The sequence below is a fragment of the Triticum aestivum genome, chromosome 3D, assembly GCF_018294505.1.
Source record: "Triticum aestivum cultivar Chinese Spring chromosome 3D, IWGSC CS RefSeq v2.1, whole genome shotgun sequence".
In the NCBI taxonomy this organism is placed as follows: Eukaryota; Viridiplantae; Streptophyta; class Magnoliopsida; order Poales; family Poaceae; genus Triticum; species Triticum aestivum.
In genome coordinates, this window is record NC_057802.1 from 205,105,774 (window position 1) to 205,112,655 (window position 6,882).

Consider the following 6,882-nt stretch of genomic DNA (forward strand, 5'->3'; position numbering starts at 1 on the left):
CGCCCATCCGTCCACCTCGAAGGCTCCGCCACTCGTGGCCTCTAGTGGCTCCGAGGATGCAGGGGCGAGCGAGGACGTGAACGCTAGTAGGGGCGTGGTTGGAGCAGGTGGCGCCATCGCCACTCCTCCTGCGCCCGACACGGGGGCTAAAGACGTCGGAGGAGGAGAGCATCAACAACGCCTTGGCGGTCATGCTCCACAAGCTGCGGGCGAGGGGCTCAGTCCGTCTAGACCCTCTCCCCCCACCGACGAGCATAGCCACAGCAACGACGCTTGGTCCGGGGTGAACCATCGCCCTCCGGCCGCCCCCACCATGGGAGTGACCGCGGCCAACGTGCCTCCTCCCGAACGAGTCGACCAGACCGCTGCGCTCGATGGAGCCGCTGACCCTCGAGCACCACCGCCGCGCGACCCCGCTGCCCAGGTGGTCGTCCCACAGCTACGTGGATGCGGCACCCCCGTCGTCGCCGCCGCTGGCACCATCGGGAGCCGGGCGACTGTGCAGTCGACGTCGTCAACATCCATGCCAAGCACAGCCACGGAGGCTATCGCTCGAGCTCTATTGCTGCTGAGGTTTCCGCCAGTAGCCGAGCAGATGGATGAATGGCATGCCACAATGCAGAGCCTGCTCGGTTTCGCCGAGGCTAGGGGCTCATGGTGGGCTGGCCCGCCACGACCTCCCCAAGCGACAGCAACCGCCCGTACTGCTGGCCCAACGGAGGGGGCCGTCCCCACCATGCAGTCCCCACCACGGCAGCCGATGCGGGCGCAGCCGAATCAAGACCCCGACGATGTCTCGATGGCCTCTTCCGACCCTCGAGAACGTCCAGGCCAACATCGAGCCCCGCGGGATAGGCGGCGGGGAGACGCGCGCGTCGTCATGGATCGTCGCCACGACGACCTCCGCCAGACCGACGGGTGCGGCGGCCTCAACGTCGACGAGCCTGCGCTCGATGTTAGCGGGTGCCTACCTTTCGAGGTCGACTACCCTGCCTTTATACGAGAGTTGCGCAAGTCCGTTCGCCGTCCGTTCACATGTTCAAGCCTGAGATACCTGAGAAATCCGACGGGAGGCTAAACCCGGCAGAGTTCCTGAGCATCTACACCATCGCTGTTCAGGCTGCCGGGGGAAGAGACAAGAAGGTGTTCGCCAGCTACTTCCCTTTGGCCCTCATGTCCAATGTGAGGTCTTGGCTGATGCACCTGCCAGAGAAATTCATTTCGTTGTGGGCAGATATGTGCCACGAGTTCATCGGTGCCTTCACCGGTGGCCACCAAGAGCCCGATAGGCCCCACGACCTGCAGCTTCTCCAGCAGAAGGAAGGAGAAACCCTCTATAAGTATTTACAGAGATTCAGTAAAGTTCATAGAAATATTCCAAATATCCATCCGGCAGCTGTTATAGCAGCCTTCCAGTCCAATGTGCGCAATTGTCGCATTCGTTCTATGATGAATGTGCGGTTGCCCAAGACTGTGAAGGAGCTATACACACTAGTGGATAAGTGTGCTCGGATGGAGGAAGGAAGGAAGTTGCCCGGAGAGGAGGATTGCATCAATGTTGATTCAGAGGATGAAGATGAATCAACCAGTCAGAGAAAGGGCAAGAAGCGCAATAAGAAGCCAAGAGATAAGGAAGTGATGATTGTAGAAGGTTCGGGCACAGCTAGTACCAGCAAGAAGGCCAAGGCTGAGGCCCCCGGCAAGGAAGCCGCTGCGTGCGCTGCCTGCCGGGAAGCCGTTGCCGCAGAAAAAGTTGGGAAAGGTGATGGGCCGTACTGCAAGATCCACCGGACCAAAGCCCATGACCTTCAGGAGTGTTATCAGGTTGAGCATCTTGTCAAGAAACAGAGGGCAGAGTATGATAAGCGTGATAAGGAAAAGGGTCAAAATGCTGCTGGCGGTAAGGGCAGAGGCGGTGAAGCAAATCGCCCCGGCAAACCCTTTCGGAACCAAGGAAGACACGCCAGGGGCCAAGAGAAGAAAATATGTGATGATGTGAGTGATGAAGGGAATGAAGAGGGAGCCAGTGAGCAGGAATTTCAGAAGGCCACTGACGCTCCATGCATTGATAGAGGTGCATCTTTGCACACCTCTCATCGCAAACTCAAGCGATGGGCACGATAGGTCAATGCTGTGGAACCAGCGCTAGAGGCCCGGAAGCCGCTCAAGTGGCCCCGCACGCCCATCATCTTTGATGAGGAGGATCACCATGGCCGCACCACAGCGGTAGGGTGTTTGCCATTGTTGGTCTCCCCAACAATTCGTAACCTCAAGGTCACAAAGATGTTAGTGGATGGCAGGGCTGAGTTGAATCTGATTTCCCCGGCAGTCGTCAACAAGCTTCAGATAGGAGAAGAAGAGCTAAAAGTCACCGGCATGTTTCAAGGAGTCAAACCCGCTAGGAGCCATCCCAAGGGGAATATTACGTTGCGAGTGATGTTTGGGGGAGAATTGAACTATCGGACTGAGAGGATTGTGTTTGATGTGGTTGATCTCCCCCTGCCATACAATGGGATTCTGGGACGCCCGGCCCTGGCTAAGTTCATGGCAGCATCCCAATATGCTTATAACACTTTGAAGATGCCTGGGCCACTTGGAGTCATCACTTGTAACGCCCATGATGCGGCTATATCTCCCACGTGTCGAGGCACGACTTAGAGGCATAACCGCATTGTGGTTTTGTCGCAAGAAGGGTCATCTTCACACAATCCCATGTAATGAACAAGAATGGGATAAAGAGAGTTGGCTTACAATCGCCACATCACACAATACTTAAATAATTCATACATCGTCCAAAATACACACATAGACCGACTACGGTCGAAACAAAATGAAAAGAAGATAACCCCAAAAGCTAGATCCCCGATCATCCCAACTGGGCTCCACTACTGATCATCAGGAAACAAAACATAGTAACGACCAAGGACCTTGTCGAACTCCCACTTGAGTTTGGTAGCATCACCTGCACTGGTATCATCGGCACCTGCAACTATTTTGGTAGTATCTGTGAGTCACGAGGACTCAGCAATCTACAAACCCGCGAGATCAAGACTATTTAAGCTTATGGGTAGGAGGTGGTAATGAGGTGGAGTTGCAGCAAGCGCTAAGCAAATATGGTGGCTAACATACGAATACAAGAGTAAGATGAGAAGCTACACAACAGTCATGAAGCTATAAGTGATCCTGAAACTACTTACGTTCAAACATAACACAAACCGTGTTCACTTCCCGGACTCCGCTGAAAAGAGACCATCACGGCTACACACGCGGTTGATTCATTTTAATTAAGTCAAGTGTCAAGTTCTCTACAACTGGATATTAACAAATTTCCATCTGCCACATAACCGCGGGCACGGCTCTTGAAAGTTTATACCCTGCAGGGGTGTCCCAACTTAGCCCATCACAAGCTCTTACGATCAACGAAGGATATTCCTTCTCCCGGAATAACCCGGTCAGACTCGGAATCCCGGTTACAAGACATTTCGACAATGGTAAAACAAGACCAGCAAGACCGCCCGAATGTGCCGACAAATCACGATAGGAGCTGCACATATCTCACTCTCAGGGCACACCGCATGTGCAAGATGTGCATAGACCCTGATGCTACCTCTTGAGCATGCGTTGGTTTCCCTTGAAGAGGAAAGGGTGATGCAGCAAAGTAGCGTAAGTATTTCCCTCAGTTTTTGAGAACCAAGGTATCAATCCAGTGGGAGGTTACATGCAAGTCGCCTTGTACCTGCACAAACAAATAAGAACCTTGCAACCAACGCGATAAAGGGGTTGTCAATCCCTTCTCGGCCACTTGCAAAAGTGAGATCTGATAGAGATAATAAGTTAAATATTTTTCATATTTTTATGATATAGACTGGAAAGGAAAGATTGCAAAATAAAATAGATCGGAAACTTATATGATAGAAAATAGACCCGCGGGCCATAGGTTTCACTAGTGGCTTCTCCCAAGATAGCATAATCTACGGTGGGTGAACAAATTACAATCGAGCAATTGATAGAAAAGCGCATAGTTATGAGAATATCTAGGCATGATCATGTATAGGCATCACGTCCGCGACAAGTAGACCGAAATGATTCTGCATCTACTACTATTCCTCCACACATCGACTGCTATCCAGCATGCATCTAGAGTATTAAGTTCATAAGAACAGAGTAACGCATTAGGCAAGATGACATGATGTAGAGGGATAAACTCAAGCAATATGATATAAACCCCATCTTTTTATCCTCGATGGCAACAATACAATACGTGCGTTGCTGCCCCTGCTGTCACTGGGAAAGGACACCGCAAGATTGAACCCAAAGCTAACCACTTCTCCCATTGCAAGAAAGATCAATCTAGTAGGCCAAACCAAACTGATAATTCGAAGAGACTTGCAATGATATCAAATCATACATATAAGAATTCAGATAAGAACCAAATATTGTTCATAGATAATCTTGATCATAAACCCACAATTACATCGAATCATACAAGAGAATCGAGGAGAACTTTGTATTGAGATCCTAAGAGAGAGAAGAAGCCATCTAGCTAATAACTATGGACCCGAAGGTCTATGGTAAACTACTCACACATCATCGGAGAGGCTATGGTGTTGATGAAGAAGCCCTCCGTGATCGATTCCCCCTCCGGCGGAGCGCCGGAAAAGGCCCCAAGATGGGATCTCACGGGTACAGAAGGTTGCGGCGGTGGAAATAGGGTTTCGTGGTGCTCTCGGTTGATTTCGGGGTATATGGGTATATATAGGCGAAAGAAGTAGGTTGGTGGAGCAACGAGGGGCCCACGAGGGTGGGGGCGCCTACCCCCCCCCCCCCCGGGCGTGCCTCCCTGCCTCGTAGCCGCCTCGTTGCTTCCTTGACGTCCACTCCAAGTCTCCTGGATTGCGTTTGTTCCAAAAATAACTCTCCTGAAGGTTTCATTCTGTTTGGATTCCATTTGATATTCCTTTTCTGCGAAACACTGAAATAGGCAAAAAAACAGCAATTTGCACTAGGCCTTTGGTTAGTAGGTTAGTCCCAAAAATAATATAAAAGTGCATAATAAAGCCCATTAAACATCCAAAACAGATAATATAATAGCATGGAACAATCAAAAATTATAGATACGTTGAAGATGTATCAAGCATCCCCAAGCTTAATTCCTGCTCGTCCTCGAGCAGGTAAATATAAAAACAGAATTTTTGATGTGGAATGCTACCTAGCATAATTCTCAATGTAATTTTCTTTATTGTGGCATGAATGTTCAGATCCGAAAGATTCAAGATAAAAGTTAATATTGACATAAAAATAATAATACTTCAAGCATACTAACAAAGCAATTATGTCTTCTCAAAATAACATGGCCAAAGAAAGTTGTCCCTACAAAATCGTATAGTCTGGCTATGCTCTATCTTCATCACACAAAATATTTAAATCATGCACAACCCCGATGACAAGCCAAGCAATTGTTTCATACTTTTGATGTTCTCAAACTTTTTCAATCTTCACGCAATACATGAGCATGAGCCATGGACATAGCACTATATGTGGATTAGAAGGGTGGTTTTGGAGAAGAAAAAAAGGAGAAGATAGTCTCACATCAACTAGGCGTATCAACGGGTTATGGAGATGCCCATCAATAGATATAAATGTGAGTGAGTAGGGATTGCCATGCAACGGATGCACTAGATCTATAAGTGTATGAAAGCTCAACAAAAGGAAATAAGTGGGTGTGCATCCAACTCGCTTGCTCACGAGGACCTAGGGCATTTTGAGGAAGCCCATCATTGGAATATACAAGCCAAGTTATATAATGTAAAATTCCCACTAGTATATGAAAGTGACAACATAGGAGACTCTCTATCATGGAGATCATGGTGCTACTTTGAAGCACAAGTGTGGTAAAAGGATAGTAACACTGTCCCTTCTCATCCTGAACATTTGATAGAGCAAACATACATTAGCCCCCAAGTGCCAAGAGTAATACTTGTATTGTGCTTGGGACTTGTAGAAATTTCCCTGCACAAGCAAATATGCATTAGCCCCCAAGTATCAGGTGCATAACTTGTTATGTGCTTGGTACTTCAAATATGTACCGTCAACTCATAATATGTCTGTTTCTTATAGGCTGAGCTGAGCAAAAAGGAATCTCACACCGCCGATCTGCAAGAAAACATCAAGTCCCAGCAAGCCAAAACCTCGAAGGCAAAGGATGAGCTGACCAGCGCTTTAGCCGCTATGGAAAAGCTAAAGGAGATTTTCAACAAGGAGCGGGCGGATTGGGACACAGAAAAATCCACTTTGCAAAAAAGAGCCGAGGACGCAGAAGCAGCTCTTAAACCGGTAGTAGATGAGCTGACTGGCGTAAAGCGGCAGATACATGCTATGATGGCTGCTGTGTTTGGTAAACAGCCTTGCTTCACATTTTCGACATATCTTCCCATACATTGCCGGTTTACTGATGCTTGTAATTATGCAAGGACTCGCATTAGTCATCTGGGCTCTGACGTACAGAAGAAATTGAAGGCTGCCTATACTCTTATAGAGCAGTTATATACCGGTGCACAGCGGATCATCTGTACCGCTTCACACAACAAGCCTCCACCCACTTTAATCAAGGAAACCTTAGAAAGGTTGTCTATGCTGCCTGACCGGGTAGAAGAGCTAAAGAGGTCTGCTGCAAGGGCTGGTGCTCTGACCGCACTAACCTAGGCAAAAGCATGGGTACCTGACCTTGATCCGGTGGAAGTGGCTAAAGGCTATCCCAGCTTAAAAGAAAACGGATCAGAATTTGGCAATGATGACCTCCAAGCCATAAACCGGGAAGTACGTCGACTGGCTTGTCAACTGGCTGAAGAAGATGATCTCTCATATTACCAGGCGAGTTATGAT